This window comes from Haemaphysalis longicornis, unplaced genomic scaffold (assembly GCF_048455015.1).
Source record: "Haemaphysalis longicornis isolate Haplotype H1 unplaced genomic scaffold, Haemaphysalis longicornis Haplotype H1 scaffold_10, whole genome shotgun sequence".
Taxonomy (NCBI): Eukaryota; Metazoa; Arthropoda; class Arachnida; order Ixodida; family Ixodidae; genus Haemaphysalis; species Haemaphysalis longicornis.
Genome location: NW_027526204.1, coordinates 117,274,150 through 117,295,947, shown reverse-complemented (window position 1 = coordinate 117,295,947; position 21,798 = coordinate 117,274,150). Strand labels below are relative to the sequence as shown.

At 46.9% G+C, this 21,798-nt stretch overlaps 1 pseudogene; it reads right to left on the bottom strand.

Moving 5' to 3' along the window:
• Positions 1-369: 369 nt before the first annotated feature.
• Positions 370-1,266, bottom strand: LOC144160050 (RNA-binding protein Pasilla-like; annotated as a pseudogene).
• Positions 1,267-21,798: the final 20,532 nt, after the last annotated feature.

Below are 21,798 nucleotides of genomic sequence, written 5' to 3'. Positions count from 1 at the left end.
GAAAAAATATTGCGCCACTGTTGCAGTAAGAACCCGAAAATATGAGTTCCTGTGTGATTTTAGCGGTACCACTAGTTTCACGTGATTGAACCGTTGTACTAAAACACACAAAAAAGATGCCGATAACTGTATTTTAGTATTCATGCAATGCGAACATTGAATGTTTTTTTTTATGGAATTCGATATTTCTTTTGTGAAAGCCTCTTTCAGGGTCAGAAATAAGTTGAGTGATTTAGCAAAGGCTGGTTTTTTTTTAATAAAACGAGGTTGTATATTATTTTCAAGGCCATTTTAACAGCCGTAAAAACATATTACAATTTATGTGTCCTCTGATATCAGGGAGGCCCGAGGGGGGAGGGAGAAACACACCTAGCGCAGCACCCCGAGTGCATTCTGCTGTGACCTCTTGGCCTCCTCTTCGGCGATCTGCTGCTCGATCAGATACTGGGCCGTGGAGACGGCGTTGGGCGTGCCAGGGATGCTGACGATGCGGTTGCGGGTGCCCGGCGCAAACGTGCCCTTCTTGGAGATCTGGATGGCGGCGCCGCTGAAGCGCTGGATCTCCACCAGCGACTTGCCCCCCGGCCCCAGGATGGCCCCCACAATGTTCTCCCCCACCTCCAGGTCCCGCTTGGCCGCGTCCGAGCACTTGTCGCCCCCGCCGGCCGAGGACGGCGGAGACTTGCACATGGCACCGCCGCCCGAGGGCACCAGGGCCGTGCCCAGCCCGAAGGAGTTGTTGTTGACCGGCATGCCGCCGCCGTTGGCCGCCCCGGGCGAGCCCAGCGCGGGCGAGTTCCGCCGGAAGGGGTCGAACACCATGTCGCTGTGGTAGCGCTCGGAGCGGGGCGAGCCGAAGCCGCCGCTGCCCACGGGGCCGAAGATGCCCGAGCTGCCGGCCACCACGGGCGGGGTGGCGTCCATGGGCGAGGGCGGGTACATCTGCTGCTGCTGGGGCGGCGGCGGGCCCTGGCCCGTGAGGACACCGTTGGCGCCGGCCAGCAGGGCGCCCAGGCTCGAGCCCAGCACGCCGTAGGTGGCCAGCGTGCCCATGGCCGTGGCGATGTCGGCCGTCGCCTGCTACGTGTAGCCGTTGCTGCGCAGCACCGCCTTGACGTTCTCCAGCAGCTGGGCCACGTTGGCGCCGGTAGAACTCGCCGGCGTTGTGAGTAGCGGATGGTAGTGAAAACCGCCACTCGGTGACTAAGCTAAAGAAACCAGTGCAAGGCACTGGTAACGAACTCACGAACGCACTGTGGCAAGCATGTGAATTATCACTAAACTACACTGGCACCATACGGAACATCACTTTCGAGGTAATTTCAATACGAGTAAACTGGTGCTAAGGGGAGCGAAAAGCATGCACCACTCCGTCTAACAACGACGATGGTTGAACGCAAAGCTTTCTCGTGACGGATTCTTTAGTTCTCGTCTGAGTTTGGACTGAGTTCCGACCATGGCGAAATGGAGCAATCGGATAGACTCCGGCTTCATAATGCGAAGGACCGAAGTTTGGTTCCGGCCACTCAAGCGTTTTTTTTTTCTTTCACTTCACTTGCAATAATTTATCATCATCGCCAGGTAAACTTGGCTGTCCTGCAGAGCGTTTTCGCGCTACATACGCCATTAGTGAGAACACTAAAGCCAGGCTTTAAAATTCCCGAGGGCAGTTAAGCCTGCTTAGGTGCTTGAATGAAAAAAATATTACGTATCCTTTCATCTTTCCTTTGCTGGTACACTGCGTGTGTCCAGTGTTGTCGTCCTCTTTTTCCCGTTATTTGTGCGCTGTGAAGAAGAATCTCTACCAACTATCCCGGTTTCTACGCTACTTCAGTTCACATTGCGTGTGTGTCATGCTGCAGCTACCACAATAAGGATTTGTAGCTTCTCGGTACTGAGTCCCGAATGGTCTTCGCTCTGATAATCGACGAAAACGAAGAAAGGAAACCGAAGAGATGCACACACAACTTACTAGTAAAACATTTATTAGTTATCTCCATAAGCAACTCTCCTGTCTTTGTAGGTAAAGCAAGAAAGAAGACTTGAAAGTAGCCCGGAATATTTTTGACTACTCAATTCAACAATTCTTTGCGTGCGTATTTTGAGGTGTTATGTCCGAACTGCTAACGAAAACATCACAGCCCTCTGTCGGAGCGGCAACCAAGGAGGAACGCGAAGGTTTCCAAAATCAAATACGACACCAAAGGAGCCAACCAAGAAGAGATCACCTTTTTTCCTTATCAGGATAGTTTACTGCACTGCGATTGCGCTCTCTCGTGCTTTACTGATACGGGAATTACGTAGCTTTCCGTAGCGTTCAACCATCGTCGTTGTTACACGGAGGGGTGCATTTCCGCTCTACCTTTAAACGTCCATGCACCCCTCTCCAAATACAAACTTCTTCGATCGAGCTGGAATGGCGGAATCAGATAGACGCCGGCTTCATAACGCGACTGACCAAGGTTCAATTCCGACCACGGGAGGAGTTTTAATTTTCCTTCCCTTCGTCTACTATCATCATCATAGTCAGGCAGGTTGGCTTTCCTGCAGTGCGTTTTGGATGGAGTACTGGCGACGTGAGAGGTTGCAAGCTTCGCTTTAGAAAGTAAAAGCAATGATTTGTTTGCGCTGGAACAGATGATTAGCTAAAAGCTGGGCATTGGAGCATTTGAAGAATCCCGATGTGCGCTGCAAATATAAAATATTGCCCAAAATTGTTTGTCCATATTAAACTCTTTAAATACTCTCCACACAAAACCTAGTTTGTAAGCAGTAGTGCCTACACAATGCCGCCTAAGAACATTAGCTTAAACTATCTCCATCAGAAAATGGCGCATTATTTGAGCAAAGCTTCCTCAAAGGAGATAGCGAATGAATTCAGAGAGCTTTCAGAAAGACAATAGAGGCTTTTATATGAATGCCGAAGAACAAAAAACAAAACCTTTTTTATAATCCTAGTCGGTTCGCATGAGCCGACCAAGATTGAAAATAAATCCCAGACGACCATAACAACGGGAAGCGGGTGCTAAAAATAGACTCTGTTCTTCAGCCACGTGGCTGTTCAAATGTGCAAGCTTCAATGCATGGTTTTGTTGTGATCCTTGAAGATTAAGCGAATGCGGAAGGGTTGCACGAACGCAGGGATTTCCGCAAATTCCCGCACACTGGAAATTTAAAACTAACCGCCCCTATGGTTCAAAGTTTGATGAAGGGATGAACTCTGTTCTTCAGCTCACGCTTTCCTTCGGAGATGTGTCTCTCAACTTCCTTTTTTGGGTTCTATCCTAGCCTTTTGATGCAACGTTTCCATAGGGCTGCGATGTTCCACAAATTTACGTTTGCACAGAATTACGGGGAGGATACCTGGGCTCGCAATGACAACGTTGACATTTTTTTTTCACAGCGCACAAACAACGCGACAAGGGGGAGGAAAACACTTGCCCGCACTTGTCTAGTGTTTTCCTCCCCTATGTCTCGTTATTTGAGCTCTGTGCAGATGAATCTGCACCGACAAGCCCGGTTTTCTATTCAACGTTCACACTTTTGTTAGCGGCATTCAAGGCAACCGTTTTAGGCACGCGTGACGAGTTTTTAAGAAACAAAAGAGTTAGCTAAAGAGCCACCACAACCTTTGTTGTGATCAAACCAGCAAGAATTCTGGGCAGAAACCTTAAATGCCCCAGTGTTCAAAAAACCGGGTTGTCATCGTTGATATGCGTACAGATAATTGCCACATCTTCCAGCAGTAAAAAACATTCGGGTTTGTATGGGAGTTGGACCAGGGTGTTAGTAGGAGCCCGGAGCGTTACCTCTAAGCTACCTCAGCACGCCCCCTCCTATAGGACAAGAATCAGGCTAGTGCGCGTGGCGCCGATGTCATAGAGCGTGACAGGTTAAAGAGACGGCACGTAAGTACAACAGTTGCATTCGACGCATGCAAAGCTCTGATCCTGAGAAAGTTGAGGCGTGAAATGTAGCCAGTCTGCCTCTGTAAGTAACTTGTAACGCAGGACAAAGAGACGAAAGTGAAAACGAGAAGCAAACATTATACCTTTAAATGGCCATGTAGAAAAAATGCGTTTGGTTTATACAAAACATTGTCTCGTTATAATCACACGAACACGGCTTTTAACGTAAAATTTGCTCAAATCAGCTATATAATAAGGAAAACAGAGAATAGGCATGTGACCCACCAGCCTACTTTTCTTGCTGAACTTATGACGTATTCTGGACAGCTCGTTGCGATTGGCTGAGGCTAACAGAATCCAACGCGCCATAAACAGCAATTATAAGCTTGCAGAGAGGGCAATTTTAGCTTAAATTTAGTGGATATTTTTATAGCTGTGAGTAAGCTAAAGTCGACAATGTTAGGTACCAACGAACACATAAACAGAAGCAGTTAGTGTGACTCTGCGCCAGCCGACACTGCTTAACAACCCGGTCGGGTGCGTGGCTTCTTGACACGACACTGGCCAACTGACATCAGCGACATTGTCCCTTATGGGAGCCCTATTGGTAGATTCATGTCTATTGTTTTATAGAACCATTGTTATCAACCGCAACAAAAAAAGCAGGTCGGTCAGAACGCGAACATCGGTCCTTGAGCGGCATCGCTGCGCCATCTCGTGAGTCGGACGGTAACAAAAGGAACGTTTTGCAAGCAGCGGCAGCTTCACTCAATATGTTAACTTTCGTTTAAGGTACGTGCTTATGTCCCGTCGCGAAACATAGAATGCAGGGGGAGATTAAACTTTCGGATTTAATTGATTAATTTCTTAGTAAATGAAGCATCGCTTGCTGCCGGACAAGAGCTGCGGGTGCAATCAAATAGAATCTTTTGAATGAATCAAACAGGCATTTCGTCTCCATGGCCCCTTTAAGAAGCCTTTGATAAAAATCACCAAGGAATACCATAATGCTCTGTCTGCAAAGCACGTAAGCAGACTGAAGCGCCACGAGAAATTTCTTCGCAGTTTCCATTTTTCAGGCTTGCTTGGCCTGGCGTTTACGGTAATCCAGATGGCGGTGTGAGGAAGGGAGGGCAAGGAAGACTGAGCACCACGTCATTAGCCAACAGCGATGGTATCACGTTTTTATGTTAAGTATTTGTAGTTAGCCAGAAATCCGCCATAACTTTGTTTCTAGTCCGCCATTTTTTTGTTGTTATGTAGTGCTCACGCCCAGAAGACGTGGTAAAGGTTCGGTATACCCAAAACGTTCTCACAAAACTTGCAACACTTAGCGATATTAATGTCTCAGTAACTCGGTTTAATTGGAAGGATTGTGATCAAATTTCCCACAGCTGTCAGAATTTTTATCCAAACTTCGTTTATCATTTTCGAAGTTGCAAAGGTTTAATGTATTTTGAACAACGCATTCGAAAGTACGCAATTTAACCAATTATTTTATGAAGGCACCAAAGTTTTGAAAACGTCCATCAAGCTCATCCCATCCAATTATCTGTTTCATTCATTCATGCCCTATTTGAAGCGAAAAAATACTTCATTACTTTGCGCAATCTTTTTCAAATATTTCTATGCTGTGCCTAAGGTTATAGTCTACAAAAAATTACCAATGGGAGCTGTGATACCTCGTAAGACTGAAACGTTGTATGCCAGAAAGCTGGAGGAAGCCCCAGAGCATCGTACTCTCATAAACCAACCTGTTTGCACAGAAATCTTACGATTTTTCTCTGAATCCTGTGTACCACAAATTTTTAGAATGGCCTTAGCAGTTATGACGAAGGCTGTACGTTCGCGCAACTTTATGGTGCATCGTCATCACTGTTGTGGCGGTCCCTCACTTTACCGAATGATAAAACACATTGCACTGACGTAAGGGAGCCAAATCGCTGCGATCAAAACCCGGTTTATACCAGGCACCGGGTTTTATTTTATTTCTCACTCACGCAGAAGGAAACTAAATGTGGAAATGTGCTACTGCTCCTCATGATACACAGCGACATGGTATAATGGAACGGACTATAATGAGACCCTGTTCTCCCTGTTGAGAATCAAACCCATTTCTCAAGTTATATTGCGTTGCATTACACAACGAAGAACGCAGTCCCGGTCGCTCTCCTCAAAAATAGTTTCCACACTCGCCCGGGAACAAGTGAGTGTATGTGTGGTTGCATGGTACGTTACGGAATAAAGTGCCTGTCATCAGAATCTGTGCTCGTACCAATGTCTTTCGAAAGAAAAATTACCTTTCCATTTTTAACACGCACTGAGAGGTGCGCTTCGCTCAATGGATGATGCGTGTAATTCTTACGCATTCCACAAAATCCCACTTCGGCAACTCTTTTCCGCAGCGGATAACCTTACTCCCGGCGCGCCGACCAAGGCAAAAAATAATCGCAGAGTTTTCAGATGCTGTGCAAGTACATATTTTTTCTTTTGCTACACTTACGTATGTTTTTCATGAAGAAAATCCACCCTAGAAGTTTATCAATTTCTAAGGTTTCTAGGGAAAGCTTATCAGTTTTGTTTCAGAAATAGTTTTATTATTCGGTACCAATAGCAGTATGCAGTGAACGCGATTAGGCTCACACTTGCTAGCGCCTGCGATCCAAATGGTCGCAAAAAGTTTAGTCTATAATAAATTCCTTTTTTCGCCAAATCATAAAATGCGCAAATAAAAAGGTAGCAATAACCTCGCATTCAAAATTCTAAAACCGCAATGAAATCATAGCCGACAGTTTAGCGTAGTACTTGTTAAAGTAGTAGCACATGCTGAGATTCCTATATACTCTGTCAATGAGAAGTCACGTCGGGCAATTCAGTTGTCTTAATCTACGCTTTGTAATTGCATTTACCGACACAGCTCACGAAACACACGTAATAGTAAGCGTTGCAACAACTGCTGACTACTAACGGAAGTTTCTACTCGAGGGGACGTGAGATGCTCTATATTAAAGAGGACAAGCAAGCAGTTACACCACGTGTGGTACACAAAAACAAGTTCACTAAAGACATATCGATTCCCCACTTCACTTATTTCCTACGCGCAAATATAAATATAATGACTCTAAGTTGTATAATTTCACCAAAGAAAACACAACTTACTTAAAACTACTCTTAATGCTTTTGTATTAGAACTACTGCGGCACACAAGAAAACATCTTCAAAAAAATTCTGTAACACTTAGGTCACTGCAAAGAGCGATAACAGCCGTCGCACAGCCGTTATTCAAAAGTAGACACGTTGTCAGTAATAAATGATATACTGGCTACGACTCACGAAAGAACTAACATAGCTTAAGGCCGAGTCTGCGAACGCAGCTCTGTATGCGAGTATAAGTGAGCCTGCTTAGAAGGCATGGTAGGTAGAAAACAACCACCCTGTTACCCTCCGTATTACGCCTGATTTACGGGGGCGATGTCGCCGCTACTAATGAGGTGTCAACGAACAACGTTCTGTGTTTGCCGTTTCTGTATTACGTTTCTGCGGCACCCGTAATGGTCGGCGCTTTGTTCGGGCCCCCGGACTGGTTTTTTTGTTGTTGTTGTTGTTAAACCCTACGAAATGCTCATAATACACAATGCCGTCTGGTGTCCATCCACGGTCAGTAAAGAGGGTGGGGCTAAACACGGTCATTTATCCTACTCATTACCGCCATTTACAAGCACAATAGCATTTATGCCAGCACAGTAGCAACGTATTACAGATAACAAATCATTTGCCTCAACCCAATTGCGACTTCTTTTGTCGTGTGGTGCACTATATAAAATTATAAAAAGTGGCACGTGACTCTGGAGTCAAATATTTTCTCCAAAACACACACACAAAACGGTCTGCGTGCATGCGCACGGACGTACAAGTACCCCCTTTGCCTTAGTCATTGTGCACGGTTGTTTCTGGATTATTCACAATTTCCTGCGCTCATTAGAGCAATGGGACACTCGCCGAATATTTCTGATTTTGGGGTTGGACGTTCCGACTCTACACAAGTGATAAGGCGCGCCGTAGTGGAGGGCTCCGGAATAATTTTGACCACCCGAGAGTCTTTAACGGCCGCCGAAATCGCAAACACACGGCCGTTTTCGCTTTTCACCTCCATCAGAAAAGCGGCCTACGCGGCGGGGGATCGAACCCGCATCCTTCTGCTCACTTCCTGAATATTTAAAAAAAGCTATTTCCAGCATTGTGACGGGAGGTGTCTAGAATTGTTTCCGCACTTGGATATACGTGTTTTTTAAATGCCGCCATCTAGCCAATGCAAAAACCATAAGGAATTTCTCAAACACATCAATTGAAACGTCTTTATCGCAAACAAAAGACGCCAATGAACAACAAAAAAGACCTTTTGGGATGTTCTGAGTCTCAGTTCCTGTCATCCCGCTTCGGTTAGCAATTTAAATTAGTTGAGCTCGCTAAGTGCATGCTTCCGGTTCTTGGAATCGCATTGGATACGAAGATCCCCCGGTTGTTTCAGGGTTTTTTTTTTTTCAGCATAAGGAGTTTCTAAGAAAACTTGCCATGAAATCTCCTCGCCTCCTTATTTCCTTCTTCGTAGATTATCAGTAGGTGATTAAGCATCACGGGTTTTCTCAGAGTTTGACGTAACGAACGTCACACTGGATGTAAAAATAAATCACGTAAAGGCCACTGACGTGTTTTTCTGGTTTTTGAGTTGGTGTCTGACAAACACAATATTGGTGAGTTTTCGCTTAACAACTCATGGAATTCTGGAGTAACACGAAACTCAGTGCTCACAGTTATATGTCACCCATTCCGTCATACGCTTGACCTTTTCATCAGGCCATTATTTCTCCAGGCTTTGTCTTCTATCCACAAAAGAAAGAGGGTATGGTTCCGCATTACATAACTTGCAACCTTTGCCTTTTCCAAGGAAAATAAAATAATTGTTTCTCTGAGCGGAAAATAGCTTGTTTCTAAGAGGAATACTTTTTTACATATATGGCCTAGAGGAAAAAAATAGGGTATACTTTGTTTCAACCCAAACGTTTCCACGAGAAGTTTTCTTCGGAAATAAAACCACACTTTTCGGAAGCAAAACACGTGATTGCGGTATCTTTTCTTAACAAAAATGTTCCGGCTTTGCTACAGCCTTGGAGATGAGCGCCGAAATTGGGTCGCTGACTGCTACGACGTGTATAAGCTTCGAATTTTCCTATTGTAAGAGCGGGAAGAGGAAAATAATGCTCATTCTTGCTGACAACACCGTATTCCTCCTGCAGGCCGAGTCGCCATCGAGTCAACAATTTCACCAAAGTTAGCAGAGATCGCGGACAGTGGCCTAAAGTGAAGCCTGCTACTGTTACTTCCCTTGCAGAGAAGACAGCTACATGCCGCTATGACGTTATTGTATGCTACATCTAGGCTACATCGTTCAGGGTCATTTATAGGGATGCAAGCGACCTTCAGCGACAGGCGCACAAGCTTCGCATTTCTTATCGCTTTGCTCACTCGCGGCCTCGCCACTGCGGTACCATGTGACGACGCTAAGGTAAAACAGCTGCTTCAGCTGCGCTTTATCACTTGGTACTGTCTGCGCCGACTGGACGTGAGCTTCAGCGCAACTGAACCCCGTGACTAAGCGAGGGTTTAAGGGTGGTTATTCTTCGCTGGTGCTTGGACCCCCAGTCTTGCCATCGATGGCGCGCCGGCTCAGTCGAGCTAATGCCCTAGCCCCAATGAAAGACCATAATGAACTTTATATCGTACACCTGCAGAAGGTAGGTGGGCACCTGCATTATATCGGGAACCTGCTGCAAAGTCACTCGCGCGGTCACATAAAAGATAGCAAATAACGCGATGGAGCGAGATGAACAGCAGAACTACTGAAAAATATGAATTCGACCGAGCTTACCATGTCTATGGACTGTTTTCAGCCTGACAGCGATGTTGAAACCTGGGTGAGAATATGTGAGACCCTCGTACCAAGCTTCAACTGCAGAAATGAAGCTCCGGCCCACTTCCACCGCCTCAGGAGCATGACGAAGCACCGAGGGATATAATAGATGGCGGGCCTACGGACCGGGTGCAAGGTCGAGACAATACAAAAAGAATTCACGCTGTGAAGGTGGTTGGACTTCGAAGCTGTAAACGACTTCAAACAAGGAAACTTTCCTTTCATGTTCAAAACAAAAAAGCCTGCTGATTGTTTTCTCGTTCCCGGGCGGTGGTCGCTGATCTATCTTCTCTTCCCTATTACCCCTTGCTTTTCCTGCCCCAACCACCTTTGTACCACTACCTCAAGCCATATTTCTACCCCCTCCGCCTCCCTTTCTCTCCCTGCGATACATATGTGGTGCAGGCTGGGAACCTCTTTCCCTCTCACAGTCACCTCACCTCACCCACAACGATTACCCATGCGACATCATTTGAATTCCCACACGTGGCTAGAGAGTGAAGCTAGAGACTCTGACAGCCGTTACCTGGGTTTCGTGGGAGTGGTGTAAGAACGCAGCAGCGACTGCAGGAAGAAAACGGAGAGGAGCATCTGCAAAGGAGAGGAGGAGGGCGGACGCGCGGCTATGGCTCTCACTCTCTCCCCCTCACTCTTGTTCATGCGTCGCCGCCTCAGACGCTGTTCCGGTCGCCGCTAATCCAAACCACGTGAACGCCGTTATCATATATTATGCGGTTTTCACTTCACACCAGGGCTTTGAATGAACGCCCACTTCGCCTTGGTCGTCAGAGCACATGTCTGCAACGTCGTAGTGTACCCGGCTACACTATACTCGGCGGGAGTCACCTCCATCGCCACGCAATCGGTGAACAAGTTGCACCGGCAGTGGGCGGTCTTCGTCTGGCGCTCCTCGTACGACCCTATGAGACGCACAAATCTGTTTTGCGATCTAGATGCTGGCGGCCTGTGTATGATCCACGGGGAGATTAAGCTGACAGTCCAGCGCTTTATACGTTTCTGAGACCAGTCCGACCCTTTTCTCCGTGAAGCACTCCAGTCCATCAGCTCTGCCCGCATAGCTCTGCCCACTGCACCATGGTGAGCGAGCCGCCCCTTTCTATAGAGCATCGCTGGTACCATCACCTTACTGGAACGGCAGTTCTCGTGGGACTATCTTGTAGCGGTTAAGCCCCGTCGGATATACCGCGGCCTTCCCGCAAAGCTCCTCCACCCCCTCTACCGACAACCGCCAGTCAAGGCGGCTAAGCGGGCGTATACTGAAGCGGATCATGTGCATTTCGATTCCGACTGGTTCCAAAAACTTTTTCTGCCGGTTTCACTTTGGGGTGCTACCAGCGGGATTACGGCAGGGAGAACGTGGCTTCTTTCTGCCGCGCGGTTTGGTCTGCTGCTTGTGTGGGAGGATGGAGACGGCGGAGCACGTGTTCCTAGAATGCAACACCGCGCGTTATTTCTGGGATAAGGTACAGTGTTCTCTGTGCGTCCACTGGGACATTGTCTTGGTGGGTCTCCGCTACCTGTACGTTCCAACAGAGCACTCGGAGCTATGCGGGTGCGTCATTACACTGGACCTACACTCGCTATGGCGTGCACGAGTGGATGCGGTGGAGTGTCCTCCCACCCCGATGCCAGCGTGGAGGCATTATTTCGTCCACAATATGGAGTGGATGGTCAGTACGCTTGGGGCACCCGAATCGGACACGGAACTGGGCCAGGCCCTTGTGCGCTACTGCCGTGCGACGGTAGCCTTTAAAACAAAGGCGTTGCAGCGGTTTAAGTGGCTATGAAGTCAGCGACCTGCCAGGTTGCAACGGAACACAACCCCTTTTATTCCGTGAATCTGCTCTCCATATTGCAGGAGTGCGATTTCCCTTTAACAGGTTAACACGCCGATCTGGAATATGTCGTCACAATGTAACAAAATGTAGCAGAATGTATAGTAATGTGTCTTTTCCTGTAAAGTGCATATTTATTATCTGAATAAACCTGTTTTTGAGGGGAAAAAAGTGGACGTAGCTTACTCGGTAAGACGACGGTCTCTCGCTCTGTTTCTGTATTCATGTCCAGCTTCGATTACTGGCGGTGCCAGTAGTTTCTTTTATTCAGCCTGCGACGAAAATTTCCTTGGCTGGTAGATGTGTGCTGCTTCACAATAAAATATACTGACGCCAGATCAACCGCATCACTGGGGTTTGTGAAGCATGTGGCTTTCTCAAATCAGGGCGCCACCCATCTTAATTTGTTTTACTTCAAGTCGGCCCCAAAAATTGTCTGACTCTTCCTCCTTTTTCCGACGTGAAGAAGGATTTTTGTACCGAAATCGTAGTTTAGATTTTCGTAACACCAGTGTAGCATAATATCGGATTATGTTCGTTCAAACGAGTCGCCGCGGGTGCTGATGTTCGCTGGTGGCCGTTGACCGCACCAGAGGAGATTGGCGGTGGTCCCAAGGCAGGGCGTTTGCAGTAGTGCACTGATGTTTAGACAGGCCCTTTGCTATCATGGTTGCATAGTAACTGTTACTCCTTTAGTACGCGAGCTCTTTGAAAAAGGTTTGGTAGGTCCGCGAACAGAGAGCGACGAAAAAAAAGAGAACGACAAAGCCAAAGCGGAGGGTAGTTACAACAGCCGAGCCGACAGCGGAATCGACGGTGGGGCCGCTGCGTTCGCACCGCTGTCACTTAGTGGCCTAATTGGTCGGGGAACGCCCAGTAAAAGCGCGGCTCACCCCTTCTTCACTGAACGCTCTATTCCCACGGCGTTTTGACGCGTTCCGTCACCTCATGGGTGCGGTGTAAACTGGAGTGCGCACCGAGTGCTGTAGGCGGCAAAAGTAGAGGTAAAGACCCTGAAATACGTTTTTCAGCTTTTCCTACATCCTAAATGCTTCCAGAACATAGTCAACAAGCACACTCAGCACTCAGAATGAAGGGTTATAAAGTACCGCAGCAAAAACCTACTGCTCTATGCCCATTCGATAACATGGAGACTTGCTTAAAGGTTTTTCTTTCTTTCGCGGTCTTTGCCACCTTCGACCGCTCTAATTACGGCCTTACAGGCATGAGGGAGAGAGAGAGAAAAAAAACATTTTAATGAGCTTAAATGTGAGAGTGGAACTCTTGTCAGGGAATCCATGCGTTGCCCTCGCCGTCTTGGCCCGTGCCACCAGGAGAGTCTGGTCCTCCGGTTGACAGCTGGACAACAGTGTCTCCCACAGCTCAGGAAAAGAACGGGTAGAGAGGGGTGGTAGAGCTGGGTTGTGAGCGCATTCCACAATTATATGCGGGAGGGTACCTAGCTGTGGACAAAATTTGCATAGAGCGGCGTACTGTGTGGGAAACAATAAATTCATTCTAACCGGGTGAACGTACGTCCCTGCTTGTAATTGTCGGATTAATATTTCCTGAGTTTTTCTGAGGGATGGGTGAGAGCACCGGAAGTTTTGTCTGGTGGTCCGGTAAAATTGAATAATGTCCTGATAGGTGAGACGTTGCGTCGGAGCTGCGGTGACCTCTGGGGCTCGGTGGGCCAGTTCGCGAGTCTGTTGGTGGGCGAAGTTGTTGCCCGTTAAAGAGGCATGGGCAGGTGTCCAAACGATCGCCACTCGGTGAGATGGACGGTATCGCTGAAGTACTCGTAGGGCCGTTGGTGCCACCCTCCCTGAAAGGAAACTGCGGCAGGCTGCTTGAGAGTCAGTTATGATGACTCTGCTGGAGCATTGGATGAGGGCTAAGGCAATTGCGAGTTCTTCGGCGTCTCGAGGGATGTCGTACGGATGGATGCGCACGAAATTACATGGTTTTTGGATGTTGCGACTGCAACCATGGTTTGGTTGTCAGCGTAGCTCGCCGCATCGGTGTAGGACACGTCAGAGCGATTGCCATATAAGCGTTCGTGGGCTTGGCTGCGGGCGGCCCTGCGCTCCGGGTGGAGGTCGGGGTTCATATTCTTTGGTAAGGGTCGTACAGAGATATGTTTACGCCACTCGTCTGACAAAGGGGCCAGGTGGGTTTGTTCTTCACAGGGCCAGTTGATGCATTGTAGAACAAAGCGGCCTGCTTGAGTGTGTGTCAGACGGATGCGCTGGCTTGCGAGATGACCTTCAATGAGTTCCTCAATGGTGTTGTAAAGACCCATTTGAAGAAGCGTGGTTGTCGATGTACTCATGGGGAGCCCGAGGGCTTGTTTAAATGCCTTCCGAATGATCTTGTTTCAGTGCTTCAATGTCGGATTTGGTTAGAGCCATGTATGGAGCGACATAGGTGAGGCGAGAAATGACGAGAGCTTGAATTAGTCTCATTGTGTCCTTTTCCTTCATTCCTCGATGCGGGTTTGTGATCCGCCTAATCATATTCACGACTTGATCAGACATATGACGTAGTTTTGACAAGGCAAAGCAGTTTCGGGTATTGGATTGTATGGTAAGGCCAAATATCTTGAGTGAGTGGCTAGGTGTGATCGAATGGCCGTCAAGGAATATTTCGATGGGCTCGACGTGGTGTCGGGGGGGGGGGGGAGTTTCCGGATGATGACAAGTTCTGATTTTTGCGGTGAACAATGTAAGCCACAAGCCTGGGCGTAATTATTGACTTCTTCGGCTGCACACTGAAATGTGTCCTGCAGCCCACCGAGAGAGTCTGTGTCAGTTCAGACGGTAATGTCGTCTGCATGCAGTGCGTGGTGAAGATTCGGTATTGGCTCTAGCTGTCCTGGTAGACCCAGAAAAGCGATATTGAAGAGGAGTGGAGACAGTACCGAGCCTTGCGGTGTACCGCGACTGCCAAGAGAGATTTGTTTGGATTTTGTATCTCCAATTTTGGGTACAGCCTGGCGGCCTGTGAGGAAGTCCGAAATGTAGGAATAAATTCAGTTGCCACAGCCAATATTATTAAGGCGGGAGACAATCGTTGCGTACGCAACGTTGCAGAAGGTCCCTTTTAGGTCCAGGGCCAAAATGGCTCGAGGGGAGTGGCGAGTGGCAGGTGCAATCACCTCTTCTTTGAGTCGCAACATAATATCCTGGGTGCTTAAATGTTTTCGAAAGCCGAACATTGTTTTGGGCATTTGGTTGGTGTCTTCAAGGTATGGCTGAAGCCTTTTGAGTATAATGCCTTCCAGTAGCTTCCCTACGCAAGAGGTAAGGGAAATAGGCCGGAGGTTGTCTATATGGGGGAATATGCCCGCTTTAGGAATGAAGCGGACATCGGCGGTTTTTCATTTAAAAAGTAGGCGGCCAGTTCAATGGTGCGTGAGGACGGCTTCCGTTACCCTCACCCAGCGGGAGATTCAGATTTTAGAATCATCCTTTTAACTACAGCATGTGGACCGTCTTCAACCCCCGCTATCTTTATATCTTTATATTTTACCTTGTGACTTCCCTTCCCTATATCTAACAGATTTGTTCTTTTGTTCTGTGTTGTTTAATATATGTTTTCGTGTTGTTCAGAATAAGTCAATTCTTAGAGCACCGTCTTCTCACGGAAGTGTGTTTTTTTTTTTTTTCCTGTTTCCGTCTCTGTGATCAGAACAAGCGCACCTTACCTCCACAGCACATTACAGCTGTATACCAGCTATTGGCAGTAATTGGTGCATGACTGTGTAACAGCAACATTCCTGGAACAGGCCTTTCCTGATACTGTTCCTGAAAGGCCTGTTCCAGGAATGTTGCTGTTGGCGACACGTGCCATTTCAGTTGTACTGTTACTGCTTTTTCTTTTGTGTGTGTGGTTTTTGTATTTTTTTCTATGACCTAGTTTTTTTTACCCTTCTCTACCTGTTCTTTTGACCTCGGGCTCGCAGATCGCTTATGATAAACTCCTCGAACCGCCTGTTCTGCTTCCGGCATTTCTGAGAACCGTTCCGTAGGCCGCGCGATGGGCCAACAAACCCCTCTCATCCTTTCTCTCCAAGAATTTCCTGGGATATCAACCTCCGCCTGACTTCCGTCTTGCCGACTTCGCGGCTCAAACTATACAACCTTCTTTCCCCCTCAATATTTCCGCCTACATACTCCCACACCAATCCGCTTTCTTACTGCCACTTCTCTCCTCTCACCTGGGGACCTACCCCTACATAAACCGTGCCAGCCAGGCGAGGGTTTGCCCTGGCGAAGGCAAGTCTCTTTGCTGAAACGAATGCAACAATCGTGGTTTCTACCTTGTTGGAAGTTTATATATATCGCACCAGACCGGTATTCTGAATGTCGTGGGTTCGGATCCCACCCGGCGGGCATTTTTTCTCCACTTTCTTTCTTTATTTCCAAATTCTTTATCTGTTTCAATCACCTACCACATCCTCCCCTTTGCTTTCCGAGGTTTTCTTGACTGCGAACTCTTATTTCTGTGTAATTTTCAACGAGCCCCTCATTTACTATTCTGATTTGCTACAGGCATAGCGAGGGCCGCTGTTCTGGCAGTCCTGGTGCCATAGGAAGCTTAAGATGGTTCAACGCTGGTCGACCCCTCTCGACATGTCGTAGACACTCGAGTCACGGCCCGGGGATTAAAGAGAAGGTCCCTTTCTCCCCGAGTAGTCAGAGTGGCGCTGGCTACCACCCCCAAGCACAGGAAACAAGAATACCTAAACATAAACACCCCAGAAAGTGGAGGGGAAAATGGCCCCGCCAGTAGCGTAGTGGTTATCGCACCAGACCGGTATTCTGGAGGTCGTGGGTTCGGATCCCACCTGGTGGGCACCTGGTGGGCATGTGGGCATGTATATACTTCAGTCAAACTTCAGGTCTCCTAGGGACAGGAAATACCGCGAATCCTATTTAATTCACAAATTCAACTCCATGGAACCTACCGGAATTAATGCGTTTAAGGGCAACTTGGAATCCTTGCGACATTCACCGGGAATACAGATATAGGCAATGTCTTGCATATACCCTATCCAAAGACTATTCCGCTCCCTCTGGTCCTTATCTGGTCACCTAATTTCTTTTTTTTTTCATTCCTTAGCGCCTAGATTAATACTCGCCTGCATCCCTCCAACCTTTACTTTTGGAATTCCATTTCATTTTTTATTTATTTTTTTTTCTTTACTCCGTGTGGTGTTGTGCCCCGTACGTCACTCTAACTTTATCTTTTCGTTTTTGAGTTTCAGGACAGGCCTGTTCCAGGAATGTTGCCGCGGGTGACACGTGCCATTTCAGTTGCCGGGTCATTGCTTTTTCTTTTGTGTGTGGGTTTATGTGGTTTCCCTCCCAGATTTTTTTTCTTCTTTCTTTTCTCTTTTTTTTCTTTTTTCCATGAACTAGTTATTTTCCCCCCTTCTCTATCTTTTCTTCTCACCTGAGGCTTGCAGATAGTTTCTGATAAGGACCCAACTCTCACCGTCTGGTCTGCTTCCGGCGGTTCTGAGAACCTTTCCGTATGCCCCGCGGCGGGTCAATAAGCACCCTCTCATCTTTTCTGTCCAAAAATTCCACGAATATCAACCACCAGCTGACTTCCGTGTGACCTACTTCGCGACTTAAACTATACAACCTTCCTCGCCCCTCAATCTCTCCCCCAACATACTCCCAAACCAATCCGCTTTCTCAATTTCACTTCCTTCTTTCCTTCTCCCCTCTCACCTGGGGACCTACCCCTATATAAAGCGTGCCAGCCAGGCGACAGATTGCCCTGACGAAAGCAAGTCTCTTTGTTGAAACGTTGGCAACAATCGTGCTTTTACCTTGTTGAAAGTTTTCTTTTCTTATATATATATATATATATATATATATATATATATATATATATATATATATATATATATAGAAATAGGCGCTGGCAGTCGAGAATGCCTCGGCAAGCAAAGGGCAGAATGTTGTAGGTCATTGAAACAGAAGAAGACATTTGAGACAGAATAAAAGTGGACAAAAAATGCCCGCCGGCTGCGATTCGAACCCACGACTTCAGGAATACGCGACCCCCAGAAACAGCCCCGCTGGTAACGTAGTGGTTATCGCACAAGACGCGTATCCTGGAGGTCATGGGGTTCGGATCACCCGATGGGCATTTTCTCTCCACTTTCTTTCTGTCTTTCGAAATTCTTCATCTCTTTCAATGACTTACAACATTGTCTTCTTTTTTGCCGAGGCATTCTTTCTTTACTGCCAACCCTTATTTTTGTCTTAATTCATATATATATATATATATATATATATATATGTACATATAGTGAATCAGAATACGAAATGAGGGGCTCGTTGAAATAAGACAGAAATAAGGGTTGGCAGTCAAGAAACCCTCGGAAAGCAAAGGGGAGGATATGGTTGTTCATAGAAACAGGTAAAGAATTTGGATAGAAAGTAGAGAAAAAATGCCCGCCAGCCCGCCAAGTGGGATCCGAACACACGACTTCCAGAATGCCGGTCTGGTGCGATAACCACTACGCTACCGGCGGGGCTATTTTTCCCCTCCACGTTCTGGGGTATTAATGTCAATGTAATTTTTTCCTCTCCTTGGGGGTGGTAGCCAGCGCCACTCCGACTTCTCGGGGTGAAGGGGACCTTCTTTTTAACCCCCGGGCGGTGACTCGAGTGTCTACGACATGTCTAGAGTGGTCGACCAGCGTTGAACACTCTTAAGCTCCCAATGGCACCAAGACTGCCAGCATAGAGGCCCTCGCTATGCAAGTAGCGAGTGACAATAATGAGGGGCTCGCTGAAATACGACAGAAATAAGGGTTGGCAGTCAAGAAAACCTCCGAAAGCAAAGGGGAGGTAATGGTTGGTCATAGAAACAGATAAAGAATTCGGAAACAAGGAAAGTGGAGAAAAAAAAAATATATATATATATATATATATTACAGAAACATAGGTCGGCAGTCTACAACGCCAAAGGAGGCATAGGGGTGTTGTTAGGCTCTATTTTTTACTACGGTTAATGAAGTGAAGATTTTTTTTTACATATAAGGAAGAAAGAAAGAAAGAAAAACACGCGCCCAGAGTGGAAACCGAACCCACGCCTTTCGAGGCGTGGGTTCGGTCGAGGCGTGGGTTCGAAATATATCAACTGAAATGCCTTTGGCTATCCCCGACTTCCGACCACGTCTTACGTGCGGCCGCTGGGAAAAGACGTTCTACGTCTTCCCGCGGTGGTCGAGGGGCGGCGCTAGTTGACCGGGCTCTGAGCAGTCGTAAATACAAAACCCCGCGGTATAGTCGAGAGTGGAGTCACCGCGGAACTAGCTCAATGGTAGAGCACCGCACGCGTTATGCGGAGGTTGTGGGTTCGATTCCGGCTTCCGGAAAAAACGGCGCATTTTTTCTCGACTTGAATTTTCTACTATTTATTCCTGAAAAAAGAAAAAGGCAATCATACCTCATTCGGCACTATAAAACACTGTTAAAACGCCAAACAGCACTGGCAATAGGGACTGCAACTTTGATATATATATATATATATATATATATATATATAAATAGAGACCAGTTTGCTCCCTGACCCACTCCGCTCTCTTCTTGTCCCTTAATGTTACACCTATCATTTTCCGCTCCATTGCCCGCTGAGTCGTTCTCAATTTAAGTTGAACCCTCTTAGTGAGCCTCCAAGTTTCTGCCCCGTAGGTGAGTACCGGTAAGATGCAGCTGTCATACACTTTCTTCTTCAGCGGCAATGGAAGGCTGCTATTCATAATCTGAGAATTTCTGCCATATGCACCCCACCCCATTCTGATCCTTCTAATTATCTCTGCCTCATGGTTGGGATCTGGGGTCACTACTTGGCCTAAGTATATATATTCGCTTACCACTTCCACTGCCTCGCCATCTATCTCAAACTGCTGTGCTGTCCCGAGGTTATTGATCATTACTTTAGTTTTCTGCATATTAATTTTCAGGCCCACGGTTCTACTCTGTTCGCCCAGTGCGGAAAGCATGCTTTGCAATTCGTCCCCCGAGTTACTTAGCAACGCTACGTCATCAGCAAATCTGAGGTTACTGAGGTATTCTCCATTAACCCTTACTCCCACCTGTTCCCAATCCAACGTTTTGAATACTTCTTGTAAGCATGCTGTGAATAACATTGGAGAGATTGCGTCGCCTTGTCTGACACCCTTCCTTATAGGTATTTTGCTGCTCTCCCTATGGAGGATGATGGTAGCTGTAGACCCATTATAGATATCCTCTAGTATTCTTACATAATGCTCATCTACCCCCTGGTTCGGTAATGCCTGAATGACTGCTAGGGTTTCGACCGAGTCAAATGCTTTCTCATAATCTATGAAGGCTATATATAGGGGTTCAGTATACTCAGCGCACTTCTCTATCACCTGATTGACGGTGTGAATATGGTCCATTGTTGAATAACCTTTACGGAACCCTGCTTGTTCTTTAGGTTGACTGAAATCTAAGGTTGCAGAGATTCAGTTAGCGATTATCTTGGTAAATACCTTGTAGACGACTGACAGTAAGCTGATCGGCCTGTAATTTTTCAAGTCCTTCATGTCGCCTTTCTTATGGATTAGGATGATGTTACGTTCTTCCAGGATTCCGGTACCATTGCGGTCATTAGGCATTGCGTATACAGGTTTGCCAGTTTTTGAAGTACAGTTTCTCCGCCATCCTTCAAGAGACAGGGACACACGAGAAAAACATTAAAACTAAGAGTTTCTTTTGTTCTTTTTTCTCGTGTTCGCACTGTGTGACTGTCATTTCTTGCAATCTTTTTTATTCCTCTCCCACTTCTCTCATTTTTTTTGCTACCCGCCAACCATAATCCCATTATACAGACTCTCCCTTCCCTTGCCCTGCCCTCCCCCTTGCTGCATTTTTCTATATCTATATAAACCCTGACAAAAAAATTTATTCTGTACTCTCAAGAAAGGAAGTCCTGTTCCTGAAACGTCAGTAAGCTTTTATTTTGTAATGTTTTTCTCATGTGTCCCTGTCTCTACTTAGCTTATTTTCTCGTGCTAAAAACTCACACAGAGCGCGAATAAATAAGGTATGTAGAGACAGAGACACACGAGAAAAACATTAGAAAAAAAAATAAAAGTTTACTGACGTTTCAGGAAGAGGAGTTCAATGAAAGCCAGCTTACGAGAGCCTGTATCCTAGCTCTGGAGAATATAACGGGTCCAGGTTGTCGTCCTTTGTTTTCTGCAAATAACACCTTCCCCCACCAAACTTGTTGTGTTTCATAAACGGATTCTTTAAAAGACACGTTTCGGACTGCTTCCGAAGAAACGCGTGGCGTGCGTGTGGCGATAAGATTATTAGGCCGCAGTCGAGTGGGTTAATTGCGATAACGCAAGAAAGAAAGGAAGCCCTCTTCCTGATGAAACGTCAGTAAATTTTACTTTTATGTTCGGATTGTTCTAATGTTTTTCTCGTGTGTCTCTGTCTCTACTTACGTAATATATATATATATATATATATATATATATATATATATATATATTGCCGCGAACCATACATTGGGTTTCTTTATTTGTGTTTTGCTTTTACCGCCTGGCTGCGCCGGTCTGCTTTATCTCTGCGCCAAGGGAAGCGCGTGTTCCCTTCTTTCTTTCTGTGCCGCATGTGTTATCTGTTATGATAGGGAGAGCATTCCGATCTAACGTGAACAGCCCAGAATAATCTTCTTGGATCTACTATGTTCTCGATGCGAATCGACGTTTCGAGAACCACGCGCGCCGAAAGATAAAAAAAATTCCCCCGCATTTCCCCGAGGGGGAGAATGTGAAAGTGCGAATGCACGGTTGTCGGCCCGCTTGCGGCGCTTGCGCTCGGCCCCCGCAGCCCACCGCCTCGCCGCCTTCTCTTCCATCTCTTCCATCGGGTTTGTAGTATCACGTGTACACCACGCAGTTATCAAGCCGCTATAACGCCGCTGAGTCGCCAACGCACGCCGCTGACGACGTAGTTTGAATGCGTTAAAGATATAAGGCGCGTCTGACACTGATATCACCGTC